Genomic DNA, 17327 nt, shown 5'->3' with positions numbered 1-17327 from the left:
GTATACACCCTCCATTGCTAGTGCTACCAGCTTCCGTCTGTGAGTGGCTATTGTACGTTAACGTCGAACAGAGGTGTTGGTAACATTTATCTGACTGGATCGTTTAGTTGTGTAAATCTTTCTTTTAATACATTCACAGTTTTCCCAGTACTGGGACAAGATGACTTTGACCATGGGGCAAGGTGACAAACATCGAATACGTGTTCAGTCTTATAATGCAAAAGAGAGTATATTAATAAACTTTGTTACATACAGTATTTCTTATTGAATAGGTTTTAATGAAAGGACTAATGTTGTAGGGGTGTGCCTGTTCTCTGGAGGAAGTAGGTGGCCAGGCAGCTCAAAGACAGCTGAAACTTTTATTTATTTGTCAACGGTTTACGATAGTATACTCGTACCCACAGTAATTGGACCCAGGTTGCTGGGTGTCGAACACTCAGTCCTCGATGCACGACGTGTAGAGTGGACATTGCCAGTGATCACTATGCCCAGCTCGGCTCGACAGCGGATCGAACTTTGGACGCTATCATTCCTGGCCAGGCGGCGGGGCTGCGTCAGGAGCTAGCACGGCAGACTGGTAGGGCTGTGTCGAGTGCAGGGTTGACAGCCTGCCCTAGCGGTGGTGAGTGAGCGAACCCCAGCCTCAAAATATCGCTCGTGACGTATAGCGTCGGCGAAATAAAAAAATCTGACCCACAGAAAACGGCACATTGTTGTCGAAACATGTCTCCGTAAATACAAAAATAAACTAATTGTGTTTGCGCAAGGCTGATTTCCAAAACAACCCAGTTTTTAAACCACAAACACGGAAGAACAAAAAGAGGAGTTTCAAACCTTAGTAAAATGAGATATGAGAAGAATGAGAAACTTAACACCAGAACTGATATCGAAGTAAATAAAGTTAATGAACCTGCGACCGTAGCGGTCGCGCGGTTCCAGACTGAAGCGCCTAGAACCGCTCGGCCACTCCGGCCGGCGATTAATGTTTAACGTACCGTCAACAAAGAGGTCATTAGAGAAGGAGCAGGATCTCGGATTAGAGAAGGGTAGGGAAGGAAATCGGCCGTGCCCTTTCGAAGGAACAATCCTGGCATTTGCTTGAAGCGATTTAGGGAAATCACGGAAAACCTAAAGCAGGATGGTTGGTTTGAACTGTCGTCCTCCCGAATGCGAGTCCATTTTGCTAACCACTGCGCCACCTCGCTCGGTCTGACAAGAGTGTGCCTTGGACCAAGATGCAAATTGGCGATGCAGTCACTTGGGTTATTGCCAATTTATAGACTTAACCTGGTGTGGCATGGTATCTATAGCACACGGTACTAAAGATAAGACAAAGGGGCGCCGTGCCCCAGTACCAATGGAAGAACAATAAGAATTCAATAATTCTCAGCTCACTACACCTTCAAGTAGCCGTGAACGAAGAAAAAAAACCAAGAAACTCTTCTTTCTGTAACGCCTTAAAGTGTGGTGGATATTGTTAATAAATTATTTGCAAATATTCATCTAAGAATGCTTGCAGGAGAAGGCTGATACTTGTCTTTACAATATCCTAGACACGGTAGCAATAAATTCATGGATTCTACAATTAAATAACTGAAAATAAACTAAAGAGGAAGGGTACAATCCTCAGCTGGTTAATGATCTCATGATGGAAACAAATTGTGGGATGGGATCAAGAAAGCCAATGGAATGAAGAAGCTAGAAACCCAGAACAATTTAAAAGAAAGAAATATGTGTCACATTGTAATGTCCAAAGGAAACGAGGCAAATGACGTCTGTATGAAATGCAGATCATTTGCGTCTGAAGAACATCTACAAAAAGTACCAATAACCTGCTCAAAATGTGATTTCAGTGTTTAGAAACAAACAAGTGAACCGAAAGAAGAAATATCAGGAAGTTTAGGAATAGGTCACATTTCTGGGTTGACATACAACGTTATGTATCAAAATAAGTAATTTAAAGTGGTAGAATACTGAGATTAAATATTTGACTGAAGACTGTAGATGACGTACAAATGAATGGAAAAATATAGGTTTTACTCTAACCATGCTGCAGGTTTTTAGTGTAAGCTTCATAAGGTGCCAGATGACCTCAACCCATAGGGGTATCATGTTTTTGGCTGTAGGGATAAGCAATTAGTATTTGTATAGCTAGAAACTACTTTTCACTCATCACTGATGAATAATCCCAGTCCATGTCAGTTAGCTTTTAAATATAGTTCTTTTACAACAGCTACTCGTTCCTTCAACACCTTGTGTGCTTCCACGTCATCGACCTGTTCTTGTGCACCTTATGTACTTTTCACTGTTCAGATGACGGCTCATGCTCGTCCAGCTAAATAGTCCACCAACCAGAGCAGTAATTATGAAAGGAATAATTACACCCAATATCAGAGGCATCGGTATAGCCCATGGCGTCTTACCCAGTCTTCTTTTTATTCATTTCTACTTTGGGGTATGTTTATCTGCAGACAGCGATGATTGGATGATAGTTTACAAACTCATTTGGTCTTATTGCTTTGGTGAACAATGAACGGTGTTCATTACTTGCCGAAAATTTATTCCGTGACGCAATTTAAATTTGGATGCATGGTTTTATCAGTGAAAATGCAGAAGTATGGTGTGGTACAGCAATGACATTTCTTGAATGTATTCTCTTAGTTTTATCAGCTAAAATTCGATCTACTGTGGAATATTCTGCTTCACTTTTATCTGTGACATATGCAATATCATGATCTATGCAGGTTTCATCTAACAGATTAATTCCTATATCAGCACGTGTGAGTTATATGTAGGAATCTGTAACTCTACAGGCAGCTTGTCGAGACTACTGCTGCTACCATGTGCATTGCCTTTCATACCATGCATGCTATGTTACTGTATGGTGTTGGGTATGCAAGTCTTATTATATAACAGATCTTCGACATTTATCAATCTGTAGTGAGATGAAGGGAAACCAAGCCATCAAACCAACACCTTAAATCCTTGATATTTCAAGAGATGCTCTATGAGAAACATATCCAGTTTGAAGCTTATCTGTAATTATTAGTGCAGAAACTTGCTGCTATTTCATTATCTCTCCTGTCCTTTAGAATGTATGTTATTGGATTCATCTGCATTACCTTGGATTTCGTAAGCACCTCTGTTGACTGCTTTGGTAGATGTGATTTCTCACTTGAAGTCTTGCATTTTGAAATATGTACCAAAACACCTACATGACTTCCAGTTTGTGTGGGTTCACCATTTTAATGTGCCTGTATAAAGTACCTAAAACCCATTATCATGGATCTGAATTGACTTCATATTTGTTTTTCGAGATCGAGTTTGGCCGTACTGCTCAATTACTTGAGAAAGAATATCTATCCATTTTTATGACCTACAAAGATTAAAATGCACATACGTCAGAGTTTTTGACATTTTGTTCTCACGTTCCATGATGCTTGCTTTCATCTGGGAGAATGTCGAATAGCGGTGCGTATCATACCAGTCTAGTTACTGCACTAAACTTCACCACAATGATGAGTTTGAAAGTCTGCTGGATAGTGATTTGTCCTCGTCTGCAGCAACTGATACATCACCTGTGTAACTGCATTTTCCACTCTATTTTAACAGGATCATGCCCAAGCGAGTTTGGAATATGTATCAATGATCATTTTTACCTGGACTCTCAGCTGACAGCCATCCCTCGGTGTGTGTGCCTTGCAAGCAGATGCTGCTCCATTGCTCAGTCGCTGCTCCAGCACTCATGTCACTGCTTGCTGCAGAGTAACTCTTTGTAAATAATAATAATAATAATAGGACAGACGTTTCCAAATTGTTTGAAGTAAAACAGCAACAGTGCTCCTAAATTGTTTAGGGCAATCGCAGGCTGGGGTGGGGAAATTGTGAACAAATGGTGAATGTGGGGAAGGAGGTAAACCGGGGGAATTGTGTGTGTTTTTAAGTGCCACATTTGTGGTGGAACCACAATCTTGGAATTTTTTGACCAAAAATGACAAATACTATATAGAGAATGGAATGGGAGGAAGGTGACATTGAGGGTGATTTTTGGGTGGGTGAGGGAGGGGCAGGAAGTTTCATTGAGGATGTGATAAGTGGGTGACGTTGAACTGCACTAGAAACAGCATTCATCCATTGGAAGCAGTTAATCTCGAAACTGGTACTTCAGCAACTTCTTTGATGCATCTGTCCCATTTCAACACCCACTGCTGTATCAGAAACTTGTCACAGCAATTTGTTTACTAAAATTTCACTATATTTCGTAATTCAGTTTCCCTGTGTTTTGTGTGTAGTTCCATACGTACAGTTAAATTTTGCAGCATACAATCACTAGCTTACTATTGGTTGTATCATACCTGACAGTACAGGTGCTTATAGGCTGGTATGGGTTCCAAGGATTAACTCGTATCCTGTTGGTGAAATGCCTTGAATGATATTATTCTAGTTTTCGCAACAGAGACGTTAAGATCGTGTTTCTGTTCATTCTTGTTTAATCTGTTAAGTCCCTGTTCTCATAATGCTCTCTGTTGTTGTATGATAACTGTATTATATGCATGCTTAATAATCCACATTTTATCTCATGTCTTCAGTCAGAACATTTGCTCTATCATGACTGGTTAAGTTTTCCTTTTGTGCCTGCCAAGGAGAGAGCTACATAGAGTGACTTCCATACAGGGACGTGGATAGATCTAATGTACAATTTCTGATTCCATAGAGTTGAGTTAATCTGATCACAGCAAATACTTCTCTACAAGAAGATAAAATTTATTCGGGCAGTGGATAAACTTCGGCTTCAGCAGAAGGTTTCGTGCTTTATATTCTCTATTTTAAGGTATATTTTCACCGATTATAGTTTTTCCACGGGAAAAATGTGGACAAGAAAGGAAGGTATGGCAAAAAAGTGAGATTTAGTGTCCTGCTGACGATGTGATTATTAGAGATGGGGAGCAAGTTCGGAAGGATGGAAGGGTATGGAAGAAAAGTCCCTGTTCCTCTCAAAGAAATCAGTCCGGTGTTTGCCTGAAGCGTTTAAGGGGAACTAGGAAGACATCTAAATGTGGGCAGCTGGATGGATGGCAGATCAGACAGATTCATTCACGAATTCAAGTCCAGTTTTCTAAACAATGCGCCTCTTACCTCGGTGTAGGGACAACGACGGCTGATTTTCGAAAACACGTGATGTGTTCAAAAAGTGACACGAATTCTGTAATTTCGCGTGTTGTATTAGTCGTATAGGTGTTATTTTTTCATTTTTGTGTTGGTAAAAATGTCTGAAAAACATCGGTACAGTGCTACCCACATTGAATATTTAGTGTCTTGTCAGCTGTTAAAAAGAGTACATGTGTTTTGGTAGTATCAGCGATTACTTGTTTTGTATAACAATTTTTAATGATGAGGAACCGCCAAATCAATGAAAAGAAAGCAATTACTTCATCCATATTTTAGAAAAAGGAATCTGATGCTATTGTGCAAATTATAGAGGCATTAGCGTTACTTGTACAGCATTACAATTATACGACGGAGTAGTAAAGTACAAAATAGAAGTCACATAACGAAGTCTGAGGAGCCAAGTTGTGTTCAGATCGGTGTGCTTATGTACATACGGCATATTCACTACTAAACACATAATTGAAAATGGGACTGGAAAGGGAATGACGGTTCACATGAATTTTCTTGATCTGGAGAAGTCATGCGGTACAGTTCGACTAAGTAAGCTGTGGGTAGCAATGCAAAATTTTGTTATAGGTGACAAGCATGTCCAGGCTGTAACAAACTTATGAGAGCACAACAGTACGACCAAAGTAGGTAACAAATATTCCCAAGAATTCTTTGGGAGTGTGCTTATCAGCACCGACTTTATTTAAATCACACTCATAAAAATTGTTGCAAAACTGGAAGACATAATGCTGTGGTATTTCAATGACTGCAGGACAAGAAATACTGTGTACTTCAGTCTTTGCTGATGACCCGGTCCCGATAGTGAGAGTCAAAGATGACTACAGCTACAAGTTCAGGAGACTGCAGGAAGAATAGTCAAAATGGGTCCTGACAACAAACACGATAAAGACGGAATGCATGGCAGTGGTTGAAGAAGAGGATTTGGATGTAGGATTCTGGAAAATTAAAATGTCTTTCCATTTAAATACCTGGTTGTCACTCCTGTGAAGAATGGGAGAAGCACGCAAGACGCCACAAATAAAATTGGGCAACGGAAAAGAATAATTGGCCGTTTAATTCCTTGCTATGGAGTGACAGAATTACAAAGAGAACGAAAGTCTTGCTGTACAGATCAGTCGGAGAGAGTGTCACCTCATATGGCGCTAAACCATTGGGAGGTAGCAAAAAGAAGGAAAATAAGTTGATGTCCGTTGAGGTGGATTTTTGACGAAGAAATTGTCGTATCTTCAGATTGTTAAAACTTCGTAAACGGCAGAATACGGAAAATTGTAGGGGAAAAGATTAATAGACAGCAAAATATTAATTTGGTATGGCCACCTCCAAAGACGGTAAGATGACCGATGGCTCAAAAGAATCTATAAATGGAGGCCATCTGAGGGGAGAAAACCAGGAATATCACATAGAAGACGAATGCAAGATGTTAAAAATGCGATGAATTGAAGGGGCTTTCATGAAGAGGATAGTACGTATAGAAAATTAAGGAAATTGAGAATCGGAAGACGGAGAATGCAATTTGCTGAGGAGTAGCTACATCAAGTCAACAACAATACAGGGAAACGTGCCACAGCAGGTTATGAAGCATGAGCTGAGGTACACACGTCATACCAAAGGCTCAATAGTTCCAGTGGAAGAATTCTTATTCGACGGGTGTATGTGATGTCCTTAGGTTAGTTAGGTTTAAGTAGTTCTAAGCTCTAGGGGACTGATGACCTCAGATGTTAAGTCCCATAGTGCTCACAACCATTTGAACCATTTTTTTTTTTCGACAAGGCCGAAAATACGTCGATACGTGGTGCTACATGTGAAGATTATGCTCACTGGGTTTTTTAACGGCAGAGTGAACCAGAATTTCCTTACACGTTAACCCAGTTTGCATGAAGCATTGCGAGAAAAGGCCAAGGCCCTTTTTTATTTTATTTTATTTTATTTATTTTTTATTTTGTTTGAGTCATCGGTCTTCTGACTGGTTTGATGCGACCCGCCACGAATTCCTGTTTTTTCCCGCTACGGCTCCCTTTAGTACCATGGAAGTCATTCCCTCATGTCTTAAGAGATGTTCTATCATCCAGTCCCTTCTCCTTGTCAGTGTTTCCCACAAATTCCTTTCTTCTCCAATTCTGTGCAGAACCTCCTCAATCCTTACCTTGTCAGTCCACCTAGTTTTCAACATTAATCTGTAGCACAACATCTCAAATGCTTCGATTCTCTTCTGCTCCGGTTTTCCCACAGTCCATGTTTCACTACCATACAATGCTGTTCTCCAGACGTACATTCTCAGATATTTCTTCCTCATATTAATGCCTATGTTTGATACCAGTAGACTTCTCTTGGCCACGAATGCCATTTTTGCCAGCGCTCGTCAGCTTTCGATGTCCTCCTTGCTCCGCCCGTCATTGGTTACTTTGCTGCCTATGTAATATAATTCCTTAACTTCATCTACTTCGTGACAATCAATCTTGATTTTAAGTTACTCGCTGTTCTCATTTCTGCTACTTCTCATTACTTACGCCTTTCTTCGATTTACTCTCAATCCATATCCAATCAGGCTGTTCATTCCATTCAGCAGATCGTGTAATTCTTCACTTTCGCCAAGATGTACGGCGAAACAATTCATAACACGATAAAGCACTTATTCACACTTCGCTGCCTGCTCGTGAGTTTTCAGCAAAAAAATATTACATATTCGTGATAAAAGGGCTTCATACAACGGCAATCGTTTTACAAGCATAGATGAGACTTAAAACGCATAACAGAGGGAGCTAAAAGGTATACCTAAGGTCAAGGTCCGGAAGTGTTTAGAGGACTGGATAAAGTACTGGTATAAGTGCATGATATCTAACGGGGCCTATATAGAAGGGGATAACTTTGACGTAGACGAATAAGTAAAATTCTTTCCAAAAAACTAAAATTCCCGTTATTCTTTGAGCGCCCTTATCCTAAATCATGACCGCTATACTTAAAACTGTATTACTTGTTAGTTCATCCTCAGAAGAGTACTTCTGTTATGAAATGAGTTCCGTGCCGTCAGTCGTAAACAAAGAGCTGTTTTCGCATTTGGTTGGCGTCATACCCACGAAGATCTCCAGTATACGGGGAGCGGGCGAGCTGTCGGAAGCTTCTCTGCCGCAAGTCACGTATCCCTGCGCCTTATCTCGCGGGTATCAGAGTCCCCGGGTAACTTTCCACAAACAGCAAACAACAACGCCAACCACATGCAGCTCATTACCACCGCCTGGCCGGAATGGACCGACGTTGTGCAAATCCTGGAGCCTCCCCACTGCGATTCAGCGCGCACCAAACGCGGATGTTGACGACCATTGGTGAGAAAAAGTCTTCGAGCAGTTAACACGTTTCTCAGATAAAACCACCTGAAAGGCTCAGCGTCCCGTCAAAACAACCTTTATATTATACATGGACATACTGGAACAGTATTTCCTGTTGCGGCATCTATTATATTGTTCAAAGTTTTTCATTCTGTATAATGAAGCTGTATGATTGGAGATCATAAAATGAAAGCAGTGCTCTTTGCCGATGACCTGATGTTATGGGGAAATTGCGTGAAGGAGGTGCAAGAGCAGTTAGATGCATGGGAGGCAACGGCAGTACAATATGGAATGCATTTCTCTGCAAAGAAAAGTGAAATAATCGTCACAACAAGGAAGAAGAATAGGCCAAATGTGGATATAACTTGTGGAGGGGAAAAACTACAAGTGGTAGAGAACTTCAAGTACCTGGGAAGCGTGATTGAAAGTAAGGGGGGAAACGCAATGGAAATAAATGAAAGGTGCAGAAAAGCAGGGCAGTTCTACAAATGCATTAGGGGGCTTATTTGGAGCAAGGAGGTGCCACAGAAATCCAAGGGAATTATATACCGAACCTACTTTGTCCCCATATTGACATACGGAAGTGAGACATGGGTAATGCACAAAAGCGACAAAAGTAGAATACAGGCTAGTGAAACGAAGTTCCAGAGGAGCAGGTTGGGTGTAACAAGACGAGACAGATTGCGAAATTTGTATGTGAGGGAAAGACTAAAGGAGGAACCAGTACAGGACAGGATAGAAAAATCAAGACTGCAGTGGTATGGACACATGAAGAGAATGGATGAGGGAAGAATTCCAAAGAGGATGTTTGATCTGCAACTGGAGGGGAAGAGGCCCAGAGGAAGACCAAGAGATAGATGGGTGAAGGGAGTAAAGGAATGTGTGATGAGAAGAGGAGAGAACTGGATGAAGGTGGAAGAGGGGGAATGGTGGAAAGACAGAACACGATGGAGAGGCTTGTGTTCCCGACAGACCCAGCCAGTGGCTGGAAACTGTCCAAAATGACGATAATGAAGCTGTATGAACAATATACACAACTAATTAATACCTGACAAATTATCCATTGTGTACCTCTATACAATATTAAACCAAATTGTGAGAATAATTATGATGCAATACAAATGAAAACTACAGCAAATATACACTTTATAGGGTGCTTCATCAGGAAAATTGAATATTTGAAGAGGGAGTAGTATAGACTAATTCAAATAAAACATTCCATTTAACATGTATCCAGTTTTTATTGGTTATGGGTTCAAATGGTTCAAATGGCTCTGAGCACTATGGGACTTAACTACTGTGGTTATCAGTCCCCTAGAACTTAGAACTACTTAAACCTAACTAACCTAAGGACATCACACACATTCATGCCCGAGGCAGGATTCGAACCTGCGACCGTAGCGGTCACGCGGTTCCAGACTGTAGCGCCTATAACCGCATGGCCACTCCGGCCGGCTATTGGTTATGGGCTTAAACGTTGTTACATAGAAAGGTTTTCATTTCATATGTTGGCACTCCAATTCGTATGAGTTTGTTTGTTGACTGTCCTTATTGTTTTGGAATTCAAGGTGCGTAGTTTTGCTTCAGTTGACACATTTGAAGTATCCAATAGTGACTGTAATTACGATTTATTGCCAGTTCTACATCATCGTTTAAGCATTCTGCTCGTACTTACACACTGTGTTGGTGCCTTGGCGACAATGATGGGTATGTTCACACAGTATGACGAGAATGCTGCACACATTCCAGTCGTCAGGCGACACGTAATATAAACCTAAATTTCCCGTATTATGAATCGGCAGAATGGTGATTGTGACAACGATTTTTTGGCCGGTTCTACTTTGTCCTTCAACCATGCCGCAGATATTTACAAATGCTGAATATGCCGAAATGGTATTTGTATACACTGCTGCTGTTTGTAGGGAACACGCTATGCCCTTTCCTGACCGCAGAGTACCACATTCGAGAGTGTTTACTCGTGTTTTAACTAAATTGTGTGAGACTGGTCCCGTTTTCAGCAGTCATATCTTATCTGGCCACGCGAATCAACAGACTATGGATGAAGTGGAAGACGTTATCCAGTTGGTGGAGTGTAGTGCTTAAACAAGATCACACTGAATTTCTACACATATTGATGTTGGACATTCAAGAATATGGTGAAAACATCGTATGCACAGCCTCTATCCTTATCATTTAAGCGGATTCAGCACCATCTAGATGGAGATGAAAGTAGACGATTGGAGTTTTGTCTTTGCATAATGGCAGTTCGCCGAGTAGTATAACGGTGAAATCACTTTCACTCGCTACCATATCAACTTTTACTAGTGTCGGTAACTATGATACTCTTAACTCACATCGGTTATCCGACGAAAATCCACACTGTATTTTGGAGACATAATTTCAGACACGCATCCCTGTAAATGTGTAGTGTTGATGTTAGGCAAACAGTTGATCGGGCCTGTAGCGTTACCATATCGTATTGTAAACCATAGTTATTAAACGCGCAAACAAAGTTGATACTCGGCGCGATGGCTGCTGGGAGCGGCTGTAAATGGGAAATGCCTTTGCAGTCGCTCCCATCACCCATCGCGCCGAGCGTCAACTTTGTTTGCGCGTACGATATGTAAAGTATCTTAAAAATGAGCTTCCAATATTATTATAATACGTTTCCTTGGCTACAACGATGGGTATGTTCTTGCAGCATGACGGGGCGCATGCACGTTCTAATCGTCAGGTGACATAACATTCTCCGGAAAATGAATTGGCAGAAATGATCACGTTTCTTGGATACCAAAGTCTCGGGATCTTACTCCTTCAGATTTTTTCCGGTTGAACGACGAACTGTTCGAGTAAAAAGTGTACACAAGAGACGGACTGATTGTTCTGATGAGCCGGCCGAACTGGCCGTGCGGTTAAAGGCGCTGCAGTCTGGAACCGCAAGACCGCTACGGTCGCAGGTTCGAATCCTGCCTCGGGCATGGCTGTTTGTGATGTCCTTAGGTTAGTTAGGTTTAACTAGTTCTAAGTTCTAGGGGACTAATGACCTCAGCAGTTGAGTCCCATAGTGCTCAGAGCCATTTGAACCATTTTTTTTTTTTTTTGTTCTGTTGACGGAAAGTGGTGCTTTTTAAAAGATGTGTGTTAACTCCTGTCATACGCAACCAGCGCCGTCTACCTGGACGTTGTCCTCCGTGCACTGAGTCACATACCGCAGCTTGTTCGGTCAGCGGAAAGGGTATTGCACCAGCCAACGCAGAGAGCGTGCCAAGCTAGGTCAGGCGTCGGAAAACTTGGATATCCTGAAAACTTCGGCACTCTCTTAACTGTGATCCAGAATACGCATAATGTGTCCATCGTAAATAAGAAATGTACGGGGTAATTGTTTTAGTATGAGTAAGAACGATAGGAGTATCGTCTGCACCACCAGTTAAAGATAGCTATCATGTAGGCATTTAGCGTTATGGCTAAGCCAGGAATATTAGGAGATGTAATCCTGGAAAAGCTGACGTCCAGGGAAAGCTGTTAACGGGTAGTACTTGCCGATAAATTAGAAAAGGAATAGAAAGTCACAATGCTGTTGCTTCGCTAGGTTTTACTGTCTTCACACCGTGCGGCGTTGTCTCAAAACAGCAAAGCGCTTAGGTACCACAGGGATGTGACTTGGTCGTTAGACGTTACGTCGTCAGTTAAACCAACCCAGATCCATCGAGAAGCAATGTTCATGGTAGTGGTAGATCCACCAACAATAGCCGGCCAAACGAACGAAATGACATGGCGGAAAAGTCTGTCATATGGTGGAAGATACGTGGACGTAAAGTAATTTAAAGGGGTTCTTTTTGTGTACGACATGGGTGGGGCTGGTATAGCACCTGTAGCTGGGAAAATTATAGGATTAGTAACCTAGCACCCTGTGGCTTGGTCGCGTGAACTGTATGGTCGGCACACATTATTTTTGTTTTTGTTTTTCTTTAATCGAATTTCTATCTTGGCACGCCCATTGCTCGTGTATAGATTTACACACTGTAAAACATTTAGCGACTCATCACAAGGTTGCCAGTTTTCGCATAAATAAAGTGTTTCAATGGGTTTAAATTAATTTCATATATCGAGTAAAAAAAGAAAGAGACAAATCGGATAAGTGGTTCTGTAGATTTTAGCCCCAGTCTTACAGCCGGTACTGAATTCTATAGTCTCAAACGTGTAGTCCTGCACATGGAATATCATTTAAATGTGATATCGATTTTGTCATCAATTATGATTAGTAATTACAACAAAATAATTTTATTAACATAAATTAGCCTACTGAAAAATTAACATATTAGTGATTGTTAAATAGCTTTCTTGGATTTAGTTCACAAATTGCAGCTTTAAACTTTTCACGCTAATGAAGGTCATAAAAGCAAGGTCTTTTCCGAAAGTACTTCTAAACAAAGACCGATTCTGCTTTTATATATAAAAAAAAGTATTATCGTAAAATTTTCATCGCCTGTTTTACCACGTTGTGGGCTGAATTTGCAAAACCACTGAAACACGTACTTTTTATTTCTGACCGACAAGACAAATACAGATTTTAATAGATTTCTCCAAATATGTTTTCTAATGAAATATTTACATGAAACTTTTCATCCACTATTTGGCTCCTTTAGGACCTGAATTTCCGCAAATGCTGAAAGGTTTTCTTTATTTCTAACTGATAATCAAAAAACCGAACTTCGCAGTTCTAGCTTCAAAATTATGTCAATAGCGACATATTTTCAAAAAAATTTTTAACCTCTATTTCACCATTTGGGGGGTGATGCACCGCGTCGTGTACTCGTCCACCGCGGCGGTCGAGGTCACAGCACAAAGTCATAGCACCTGATGATGGGCATATAAGACCCCGAAACCGGTCGTGTTCTAAATAAATAAAACTTTGCAACTGAAGCGGTGTTTTCAACCTCTGCTATAATGTTCAGTTGCGGATGTTCCTCCGATAGGATTGTTAGCCATATAAATACCTTGAATCCGAATTTTCGTAAACTATCAGGTGAAAAAAATTAATTTTTGCATATCATACAGTCTGATACCTACACTCGATACAGAACTCAATTTCTTTTCCTTACCTGTCATATTTACTGCTTTGCATCAACTTAAGTAAAACATTGCCTGTGCTGAGCGATGGCGTCCTGGTCCATATGAAATACTTACCACCCTATTTTTCGAAAACTATGAGGTCAAAAAATTTGATTTTTGCACATCTTACAGTCTGATAACTGTACTCGATAAAGAACTGAATTTCTTTTTGGTATCCGTCACACTGCCTCCGCTGTATCAAATTAAGCAATACAATCCACGAAAGTTTAAAGAGTTTGCAGAGGTAAAAACGCATTTCCATGAACTTTATATATGGTTAAGTTTAGCGTATACACTGCAGTTAATGAAATGTAAACAAGATATCATATTTTTATTTAAAACTGAGAGAAATGCTATATCTCATTTCGTTCTCGAGTAATTGAGTTTTATATCCGAAGAGCGGTAGCGCGCTCATCGCGAATTATGTGGTCATAACAATCGTCGTGGTTCATAAACGACTCAGGATACCGAAATGAGGTCTTCTGTAAATCGATAACACGCAATGGATCACATATGTTATACGACAAATACTCGAAACTTTTTTATTCGCCGAGATATGGAAGCAACTCATTTGCAGCAATGAGAGGTCGGGTGGCTTAGGACGCAGTCAGACGTCCATAGCACTGTAGGAAAATCCAAGTGGAACTGTGTACACGTCCACAAAACTTGGGGAACGGCGTAGCAGGACCTGTATATACATGCACAGCAACGAAAATGTTGAGCCCACAGTACATGTATTTTTCTTTAAAGTCGTTAATGGTATGTAGTAAGTTATTAACGTAAACTTGCTGATGATGATATGGGGAGGACTAGATAAGAGCAAATCAGATCATATTCCTAGGAAGCCACCCAGATACCCGTTCCCTCCCGTCTAGTGGAGAGAAATCTGTCACCAATAGGAGCAATGGATAAAGTGAACCATGAAAAAAGACCTCTGTATAGTACAAAGGACAAAGCGACATTGTTGGCGCAGGTGAAAAAGTGAATCGTAAATAATTGTATTGTAACTGGACAGTGTCAAATATGGAGACGAGCGATCTGTTATGCTTTAATGTGTGGATTAAAATTCCTAAGCCACTATCATAAAAATATCTTTATTTATACATCTGAAGATGGCTAATCAATGAGCTGAAACTAATTACCAAAAAAATATATTTTTGCAATCTTGACTTAGGATTTTAATGCATGCATTTTAATTAAATAAACCATTGTCTATGTTGCAGCGCATTTCCGTAAGACTGACATCGTTCAAAAATCCTGGGAAGACTATAAAATACCAGATATCCATTGCACATTTTTTCAACACATATATGCAGGGTGTTCGGAAATTCCAGTTACAAACTTCTCGGACCTGTGCAGGAGAGTAAGTACATAATATTATGAATAGGAACCCAAGTTCACATCCATTTGAAGACACGTTTGCTAATTAAGTGCTACAGGGTAGTCATGGTGTCGGATGGCTACGTCTGGTCGGCTGATGTCATTTGACGTCTCTTCTACCTCTCTGACTAGGTTCGAGCCTCATCCACGTGCGTGTGTGAGTCTTAGAGCAACACGGATAAGTACACGTTTGCAGAATACAACGCTATGATCCTCTTTTTTTTATGGCGAACCACATGGTGATGGAAGAGCTGCTCGTCGTCTTTATCAACATCGTTCTCTACGACGTCCGATTCCACCCATTTCACCAAAATTACACAACAGCTTCGAGAAAGGGTACCTTCACCGTCAGCAGGCGTGACTATGGTGCTCGAAGGAGTCGCCACACACCTAAAGTGGAAGAGACCGTACTGCATCACGTTGAAGACAATATGTCAACGAGTGCGCGAGCAGTTTCTTTGGCTATTAATGAGTGGAACTGTAAAAGATGTTCCAACTCAAAATGTTATCTGCTCACACCCCTCTATAATTCCTTGAAGTCTGTAACGGAATTTCTGAACACTATGTATAAGACCTGTACTTACAATCACAATCACCATTGCTTATTGGTGGTGATTCAATAGTCCCAAACGAGCCACCTCACTCCAGAGTGTCTGTAATATCTATCAAGAGATCTTAAGTATCCTGGTGACAGTATGCTATAATCCGTAACATAAAAATTATTAGATCATGCATATTCAAATGCACACGACACACGCACATGTACACGTACACACACACATACACGAAATGATTTACATAAATACTTGTAATATATCATCTAGATGAGGACGTCTATGTGCCTCATCGCCATCTCCAGATCAATCACAGAAATACTTCATGGCTGATAGAGTAATCTGAAATGCATTCAAACTGTGCAGCTGGTCCTACACTCCTGGAAATGGAGAAAAGAACACATTGACACCGGTGTGTCAGACCCACCATACTTGCTCCGGACACTGCGAGAGGGCTGTACAAGCAATGATCACACGCACGGCACAGCGTACACACCAGGAACCACGGTGTTGGCCGTCGAATGGCGCAAGCTGCGCAGCATTTGTGCACCGCCGCCGTCAGTGTCAGCCAGTTTGCCGTGGCAGACGGAGCTCCATCGCAGTGTTTAACACTGGTAGCATGCCGCGACAGCGTGGACGTGAACCGTATGTGCAGTTGACGGACTTTGAGCGATGGCCTATAGTGGGCATGCGGGAGGCCGGGTGGACGTACCGCCGCATTGCTCAACACGTGGGGCGTGAGGTCTCCACAGTACATCGATGTTGTCGCCAGTGGTCGGCGGAAGGTGCACGTCCCCGTCGACCTGGGACCGGACCGCAGCGACGCACGGATGCACGCCAAGACCGTAGGATCCTACGCAGTGCCGTAGGGGACCGCACCGCCACTTCCCAGCAAATTAGGGACACTGTTGCTCCTGGGGTATCGGCGAGGACCATTCGCAACCGTCTCCATGAAGCTGGGCTACGGTCCCGCACACCGTTAGGCCGTCTTCCGCTCACGCCCCAACATCGTGCAGCCCGCCTCCAGTGGTGTCGCGACAGGCGTGAATGGAGGGACGAATGGAGACGTGTCGTCTTCAGCGATGAGAGTCGCTTCTGCCTTGGTGCCAATGATGGTCGTATGCGTGTTTGGCGCCGTGCAGGTGAGCGCCAGAATCAGGACTGCATACGACCGAGGCACACAGGGCCAACACCCGTCATCATGGTGTGGGGAGCGATCTCCTACACTGGCCGTACACCACTGGTGATCGTCGAGGGGACACTGAATAGTGCACGGTACATCCAAACCGTCATCGAACCCATCGTTCTACCATTCCTAGACCGGCAAGGGAACATGCTGTTCCAACAGGACAATGCACGTCCGCATGTATCCCGTGCCACCCAACGTGCTCTAGAAGGTGTAAGTCAACTACCCTGGCCAGCAAGATCTCCGGTTCTGTCCCCCATTGAGCATGTTTGGGACTGGATGAAGCGTCGTCTTACGCGGTCTGCACGTCCAGCACGAACGCTGGTCCAACTGAGGCGCCAGGTGGAAATTGCATGGCAAGCCGTTCCACAGGACTACATCCAGCATCTCTACGATCGTATCCATGGGAGAATAGCAGCCTGCATTGCTGCGAAAGGTGGATATACACTATACTAGTGCCGACATTGTGCATGCTCTGTTGCCTGTGTCTATGTGCCTGTGGTTCTGTCAGTGTGATCATGTGATGTATCTGACCCCAGGAATGTGTCAATAAAGTTTCCCCTTCCTGGGACAATGAATTCACGGTGTTCTTAT

This window comes from Schistocerca americana, chromosome 5, assembly GCF_021461395.2.
Source record: "Schistocerca americana isolate TAMUIC-IGC-003095 chromosome 5, iqSchAmer2.1, whole genome shotgun sequence".
Taxonomy (NCBI): domain Eukaryota; kingdom Metazoa; phylum Arthropoda; class Insecta; order Orthoptera; family Acrididae; genus Schistocerca; species Schistocerca americana.
This window is presented reverse-complemented; position numbering follows the sequence as displayed.